At 43.0% G+C, this 8490-nt stretch overlaps 1 long non-coding RNA gene across 1 annotated transcript; it reads left to right on the forward strand.

The window, feature by feature from the left end:
- Positions 1 to 5893: 5893 nt before the first annotated feature.
- Positions 5894 to 8218, forward strand: LOC310848840. The gene is made up of 2 exons (XR_014566650.1): positions 5894 to 6224; positions 7750 to 8218. It is a non-coding gene; the product is annotated as an uncharacterized lncRNA (long non-coding RNA).
- The last annotated feature ends 272 nt before the right edge of the window (positions 8219 to 8490 follow it).

Genomic DNA, 8490 nt, shown 5'->3' on the forward strand with positions numbered 1-8490 from the left:
TGCAGTCCTGGCTTTACTTGTTAAACATCTTAGAAGCCTGCATCTTAAGACTCTGCCTCTTGTTAGATAAGCAAGCAGAAGTAAATCAATCTGGGCTCAGTCTCCGTGTCTTAGCACGCTTCACGCGCTCATTGTTTACTGGTGGGGATTGTTTTTGGTGCAGCACAGTAAGATCCTTGTGGAAGCTTTGGTGTCGTCCTGCCTTGGGCAGACCTATCCGTCATAATGACAGCGCTGAGTAAATAATTAATAATAATGAAACTTCTTTATTGGAAAGGACTTTTAACTACTTAGCTGCAAAAATATGCACAGCCTGTACAAAAGCAGACTCAATATCGTCACTCAAAGTGCTCTTGTGTCCTGATGAGTCAGCTTTGTAAAGAATTATGCAGCAAAGAACAGATCTATGAAAGGAATTTAACTCAGAATAGCTGAGTTATTGCAAAGCATATTCTTCTTTCGACCTCTAATTTTTCCATAGTAGCAGCTTGATCCCCCAACAACAACAACAAAGTTGCGTCTTAAACCTAAAATAGCACTTTTGGATTGCTAAATGCATAGGAAAAAATATTGGGGAAGGAGCCATCTAAAACTGGATAACTAGGCATGCAGAAACCTGATGTTTTAGAAGATATTTGAAATGAGGTTCCCCTCAAACTGTAGTTCTTTTAGAATTATTTTTCCTTCATTAAACCTTTTTGAAAATGCAAATTAAAAATAAGTTAAACAAAGCAGATGCAAAGTTATTAACACAGCAGGCTCAAGACAGCTCAGTAACTATACATACTGAGAAACAGTTCTCAGTTGGTTCTATGCAGTGCAATGTCCGCTCAGGAGTAAGTCCTTTTGACTCCAATGGGATTTACTCCCAGGTGCGTAGCCATAGGATCACAACCTTTAAAAGCACATGGGTTAGACAGGCCATGGATTAGAAAAAAATATTTACAAGAAAGCAACTTTCATATTCTTTTGAATACATCCAGGAGCAATACTATTTTCAAACGGTTGCCGGACTCTATTGCCTCTTCCATGCTACCAACATGCAAATATTTCCTTTTAAGCCTTGATCCATTGAGGAAGCAACAGAGAACGTACACATTCATTTCTGTGGGTTGGGAGGAGAATGATCCTGTTCCGCATCTCAGCTTTGAAAGCGCTGTTGACCTCTCTCAAATGTTTTTCTGGCTTGGAAGAAGCAGCTTCCTCCCACGTGACCTAGTTCTTGTGGAGCCCAGTTGTGTAAGCGTTTGAAGTATGATGAGTATATATTGCACAACGCTGCTATTCGGAAGGAACAGAACACGGAGGAAACTAGAAGTCTCATGAGTAATTAATTGCCGTGAAATCTATTATGAATATTACTTGCCATTTCTGAAGCGCTTTCCAAGCATGCCCAGATGGCTGCTTCCCACACTCTCGGTTGGGGTTCTGTGATGCAAAACCAGAAACACAGCAAAGCGGTGCAGGGGAAGCCAAGTCCCAAAGACTCTCCTCATCGTCACTGATGCCCAAGATCAAGGGCTTTGGTTGATTCACTTTCTCACATTCCTATCTCACATCCTTCATGGAACCCAAGTCACCCAAGGTATACATGTGATTCCCAGGCATGACCAGACCCTGACTGGCTTTGCTTCATCAAGGAGTTGGTAGCCTCCATTGTCTTCAGACCATGTGGCATGGTTGGATTGGGGCCAGGGAAGGAGTCTTGGGCAGAACCCTGAGCAGGAAAATTCAGAGCAGACAGATCTGGAGCAGATAAATGGGCCAGGGGGTGGGGTTGGCTGCCATGTCAAAAGAATTAGTGGGACAACCCATAAGGAACAAAATGAATGGGAACAAGGTAGGGGGACAATTCCTGTTTTCAGTAGAGGTTAAATTGCAAAAACAGTGTTTTGTTTTTTTAACAAGGGCATTGGCTGCAGATATATATATATAGCTATAGATACATACTCTGTTATCTAGACAGATCGATCACTGATCATCCTGCCAATATCCTCTTTGTGCTTCCTTGGGCAGAGGAGACAGACTGTAGCCTATCAGACCAGAACCATTAGTCACAGATGGATGTAATGACAAGATAGCAGAGCTGGGATGAGAAGTGAGATCCCTGCAGTCACAACTTAGATTGTCCATGCTGCGCTGGCCTTTCTGAGACACGAGATAGGCTGCATCTAGTTCTTTCATTTAGAACTTCATGATGTGTATTGAATTATCAGAGGGCTCATAAAGAAGGCCACTATAGTGCTCTTTTTACAGCACAGGAAACAAAACTGCTCACCTTCCCATGTCACACATGTGCCAGCAATGATAGGATAAACATGAAAGAATAAATGGACACAGATCTGACATCAGAAATAGCAATATTCAAAAGCCAGTGTGTCAAAACATTTCAACCACCAGGACACCCTATATATGACTTTAAGAGTGAGTGGCCATCCCAAAGCAAAGGAATCTCAAAGGAAGACTGAAAAGTGAAACTGCTGAATTACAATATATCAATAAGTTCAATACTGTCACTTGTGAACTGATCTGGGATAAAATACAGCATTACTAGTGATTCCATAATTATTATTGTCTGTACTTTTTGGCATTGGATTTCTCTCTGACCTCCCAAGTCTGTCTCTGTGTAACTCAGGATGACACTTCGTGCATCTGACGAGGTAGATTGTAGTCCACAAAATCTTCGGCTAAGAAAATGTTGCTTCTTCGACGAATGTAGTCAGAGAGAGATGGTGACCCGTCCTATGCTTTTGTTACCTGCACAGGTGAGGCCACGCCCACCTCTGGTCACATGTAGAGGAAGTCTGTCCCAGCCTAGGAGGAAACAGGAAGTTCCAACTGGCTGCTCCAGACATCCCCTTTTTATGTCCACTCTAGGGGTGTTGTCCTTGACTGCTCTGTGTTTCACATCCCACAAATATTCCTTGCATCCACCTGCAGTCAGGTTAATAGCTTTACAGGGATGGAATAGCCAAACCTAGGGAGTAGTTTGGGAACACAAATAGCTATCCTTCTAATTCTCAAAATTCCTGTAAATATTTATACCCGACTGGGGTGAATATTGTAAGGGATCATAGTAAGGCTAATCACTTCTGATAGGAGCCCACAGCTTCCTGAAGAGCTGCGGTTCACGACTGGGTGGCTCAAGATATCCAATCTCTTAGTACAGCAAAGTGATCTCTGGGTCCCATATCTAGACAAGAAGCAGACAGCCTTACAATGTGGTGGTGGGAAACCTCTGGTCTGCCAAATTTGCTGAACTATAACTCCAATCATCAGGCTCATCCAGTTGCAGCCATTCAACAAAATCTGTAGGGCCAGATGATCTCCTTCCTGGTTATATGTCAATGACAGTGAAATTAGCTCCAAGCCGCCATAAACTGGTTAAGATGGTATTTCAGCAAATTTAACCCTACTAACTATAACCGTGTTGAACTGCCAGCAATCCCTGCTTATTTGGTTTTTCAACTGAGCTACTAGTGGCCATGAACCTCTTCTATAGCCAGAAGGGAACCTGTTGTTTGCTATTTTCTCAGATATATTGAAGGAGCTTTGCAGAGGAAAATCCTTTATAGCTGAAGGAAAGTGAACACAGGGAGGTTTTTGACTCTATGCTTTGTGGTGGCTGTGTTTTGTTAATATTGCATGGCCTGCATGAAACTTTCACTGGGGAAAGGCCTCTGGGAATTGCACTTTTATGGTTGACTTCCAGAGTTACATTCTCACTAATTGCAATACCCATTCCACTTGCTGATGGAGCAGCAAAGGGAACACAGAATGCTTTACACACTCACATGTTTAAAGCTTTTGGTCCTATTCTAGAAAACAGTGTACTAAGTTTGGATGTGCTGCAACAGAAACACAATATTGTAAACTTTCTGATACACAGGAGTATTAAAACTGGGTCACGTATATATACAATGTAGGGTTCACAGCCAAGCTAACAGGGCTTTTGTGATAATTACAGTAAAAAAACACATTTCATATTAAAAGTTAACATTAAAATATAAAAGTAGTGAATACCCTTGCAACCCCAGAAAAGGGCCTGTTCTAAAAACTGAGGTCACATCCGCACCATAGGCTTCAGTCACTCTGACACACTTTAATAGTCATGGCATCCCCCAAACAATCTTGGGAACTGTAGTTTGCTAAAGATGCTAAGAGTTGTCAAGAGACTCCTCACAGAGCTACAATTCACCCTTCCCAGTACACCCTTAAAATTTACAACCCTCAATAAATGTCTATTATCTCCGTAACAGAACATAAAAACAAACCCACTGCACTCACAGTTCCCATCACTTGCAGCATTGTGATATATCTTTTTAAACTAACATTTTAGTATCTTTTTTCTAACAATATTTTCATACAGGAAAGTGTTTTCTACATTGCATCTGTCTATTCATTTTTAAAACTGCAATAGCTGTGATTGGATTCCTATTACCTGGAAAAGTGGCAAACTACCGGTAACTCCCAGGAAAATGCAATTCTATACCTATTTACCCAAACCTGGGAGTTAGTTCCACTGAACTAATGAACAATTCTGGGAAAGAGAGCGATCTCCCCTTTAACTTGACAAGAGGAAGGGGAAGTGGTGGGAAAAAACAGCATAGAGCAAATTGAAAATATTTATTTAAACATTCTTCCCCCAAATCAATGTGACTGGAGTTCCCCAAGAAAATAATTCACTGTAATTAAAACCTAGACAAGACCCTCCAAGTGTTCCTATTTTCCAAGGATGTCCTTGATTCTGATTTGATCCTGGAATGTCCCACTTTTCCTTAGGATGTCCCTATTTTCACTGGAAAAATGTTGGAGGGTATGGAGTTATCTGACGCCTGAGCTTTCTGAAGGCAGTCCTATATGGGGAAGTTTTTTTCATGTTTCATGTTTTATTATGTTTTTATATATGTTGGAAACTACCCAGAGTGGCTGGGGCAACCCAGTAAGATGTGTAGGTTATAAACAGTAAAATTATCATCATGGAATGGGATGTCCCTATTCTCACTGGAGAAATGTTGGAGGGTATGCTAGACCTCACCGTCAAAATGAAAGATTCCCCTACCTCTCCCACTCCCTTCCTCACTTGCTCAGTGTGTTTCCTTAGTCAGCTTGCTTTTGCTTTCACAAAAATAAAATAAAATAAAGTGGTCCCTTTAACAACGCAGCAATTTTTGTGTTGTGTACCCAAGTCCAAAGAGTGTCATGGGACTTTACGAAATCGCTGAACTGACTTGAGATGCCATGTTAGTGGCACAATCCAATTTGGGCCTGTGAAAATCACACCTGAGTCACCCCCATTCGCCTCATAATTGAGGAAGTATACAGAGCTCAATTATGGTTTCTACTCCAGAAAGCCTCTATATGCTAATTCATTTCTTATAACATCATATGAATGTTTGCATTAAAATTCCCCAGAGGCCTGAACCATAAAGGATTGTGTTAGACATAGGAACCAACTCCTAGAGGTCACAGCCTCTTTGCCTCCCCCAATATATATATTTAAGCGGACTGCCCCCCAAGTTGATGGGCATTGCCGTTTAAATGGTGTATGTGTACTGTGTTATGTGAACGATTATGCGGATTATAACGATTATTCCTGCCCCACCCATATTTTATTCAAGCTGACACCCCTGATGCTAGAACTGGACGGACGTCAGCAGAGCAGGGTCAGGGCAAGACACTTTGCTGACAGAAGCAAAGGACAAGATGGCTTCTGCCCCCATTCAGTCTACTAGACTGGCAACTGAATTGTCATTTGACACTGGCAATGGGACAACGTCCTTCACTGCCCCTAAGGGCATCAGGTTAGCTTAGGGGGTACACAGAGGCCTGTCCACTTCCTGCCCCTCAATACCTGTCACCCAAGGCTGCTGCCTGTTTCATGGTGGGGCCAGGCCTGTCGTCCTTTAGATCACGATTCCCTTCACAGGTTCACTAAGTATATGAGGAGGCAGTTGGATTGCTCACCACACACACGCAGCAGCTGCTAAATTGGCACTGGTGCGAAGGTGACCTACACAAAGAGGGTCAGATATGTGTGGGCCTCTTCCAGAGAAACAGGGACCCTAACAGGCCAGTGAGTTCAGTTGAACTGAAGAAAACAACTGCCACAAACGCAGAAGGTTTAACTGAAAGCAGCATTCAGAGAGGTGCCCAGAGGTGCACAATGCCAGAGGATCACATACGTGCATTACGTTTTGAGGCAAGCTTGCTATTGTTAGCAGGTACGTTCCCTGAACAGGAAGCCTCCCGACAAATAGCTAGCGCAATTGACTTCCTCCCCGCTGCTGACAACACAGAGATGCATCAGTCCTGCTCTTAGACAAGTCATATATTTTGCCGGAGAAGGCAGGATGATTAAATGTTTAGACACTCTGTCAGCAGCAGGGGACACGGGAAGGGACAAAAGCTGTGGACCAGATGAATGTATCTGGAATGAGTTTGTTTCACAAAAGCATTGTTGTCAGCGTGAGGAACACAATCACAGTTCGTCGCCATGAGACAGTGGTGATAATGAGCGGCTGGTGGGCTGATTCTTTTCCTGAGTTACGCCTGCTGAATGGGGTCAGACTCACTCCTGTCATAGAATCATAGTTCTGGAATGGACCTTGGAGGTGAGGTAGTCGAACCCACAGCACAATGAAGGATCTGAAAGTAGAGCATCCTTGGCAGACACTGCCTCTGCTCAAATACCTCCAATGAAGGAGGAACGTCTACCTCCTGAGACAGGAAGAGCTGTCAAACATCTCTTACGTTTCTGCTAACATTTAGCAGAAATCCGATTATCTACAATTTCCATCTATTGGTTCTTGTTTCTTATCTGGAGCAATTGTCTTCTCCATCTTCTTCATTCCAGCCCTTCACTGCTCTTATGCTTGCAGAACCCGGTGCGGTAGAACAGTGGTAGTGCTTGGGGAATAGACCCTAACAAAGGAACACCCCTGTGCCAGTGGAGCGCTGCTGGTGTAAGGAACAAAAAATACAGAGGGAGAAAAGTGGCTTAGGCAGAACCCTGGTATGCCAGCTGATTCAGTGGCTCAATTTGTGGAGGTCAGACACATTTCTGACAGCACTGAAGCACTACAGCTCAATCCAAAACATATTTATATGCCACTTTTCTGGGCAAATCCCACCCAAAACAGCTTTTAAGTAAGGCTCCTGCCCTTAATGTACTTACTTTGATGTATATCTTCTGGAAATCATTTTTTTTTGCTTTCCTCTGAGTAAATATATTTAGGATTTGGGTGCAAACATGAAATATTAAAATGTTTCAGTTTGGGAAAGAGGTGGACCATAAAGAAGGCTGATTGGCAAAGAATTGATGCTTTTGAATTATGGTGCTGGAGGAGACTCTTGAGAGTCCCATGGACTGCAAGAAGATCAAACCTCTCCATTCTTAAGGAAATCAGCCCTGAGTGCTCACTGGAAGGACAGATCCTGAAGCTGAGGCTCCAATACTTTGGCCACCTCATGAGAAGAGAAGACTCCCTGGAAAAGACCCTGATGCTGGGAAAGATGGAGGGCACAAGAAGAAGGGGACGACAGAGGACGAGATGGTTGGATAGTGTTCTTGAAGCTACCAACATGAGCTTGACCAAACTGCAGGAGGCAGTGGAAGACAGAAGTGCCTGGCGTGCTCTGGTCCATGGGGTCACAAAGAGTCGGACACGACTAAACGACTAAACAAATGTTTGAGAAAGAGCTCTCTCTCAGAATCTGCTTTGCTGATCCCTGCTGTATCTTTTTCAGGTGGCTCCACTGATGAGGCAGGGAAATTACAAAGCAAGAGAGGCAAAACCAGAAGATCCGAAAGAGAGAGAACATGTTCAGCAAGAGATGGGTTTACTATGTGTGTGAAGTGGGGGGAACTAAGATCTGAAGGACTGCAGGAGGAATACAGATAAGGAAGTTCCTTCACCTCTGTATTAAATTTCTTCCATACTTAAGATTCTGTTGCATCACAAGATTGCGGGGAGGAGTTACTCCCTTATTATTCTTTGGAGAAGCTCAGAACCATCAGATAAACTGCTTTCTTGTCTTCCTATGAAAATCTCAGTACTGTTGTAGCAGGAGCTATAGTTCAATGCGCACAGTTCCCTCTGGAAATGCCTGTCAGGTCTTCAGTGATTGGCAAACAGAGATTAAACTGCCACTGTGCCTTTGTATTTGGAGTTCTGGGGGGAATGTGCACACAGAGATAATAAAGAAACATGCTGTAGTGAGGAATACATAATACTTGTAAAATATCTGGAGGCAAAATTTGCTGTGCACAGTCCAGTTAAACACTTTTAAGCACTGTGGAGAAATGAGAATTTACATGACTGGCTGCTCCAATAGGTCTCTGGTAGCTGCATTCTAGACCACCTGAGATTTCTGAACCGTCTTTTAAAGGTAGCCTATGTAGTCTAGTCTGGACATGACCAGATCATGAATTACTTTACCAAGGTGCCACTTTTCAGATAGAAACACAGGTTTCCTAGACTTGGCGGT

The sequence above is a fragment of the Podarcis gaigeae genome (genome assembly GCF_964106915.1).
Source record: "Podarcis gaigeae genome assembly, chromosome: 1".
Taxonomy (NCBI): Eukaryota; Metazoa; Chordata; class Lepidosauria; order Squamata; family Lacertidae; genus Podarcis; species Podarcis gaigeae.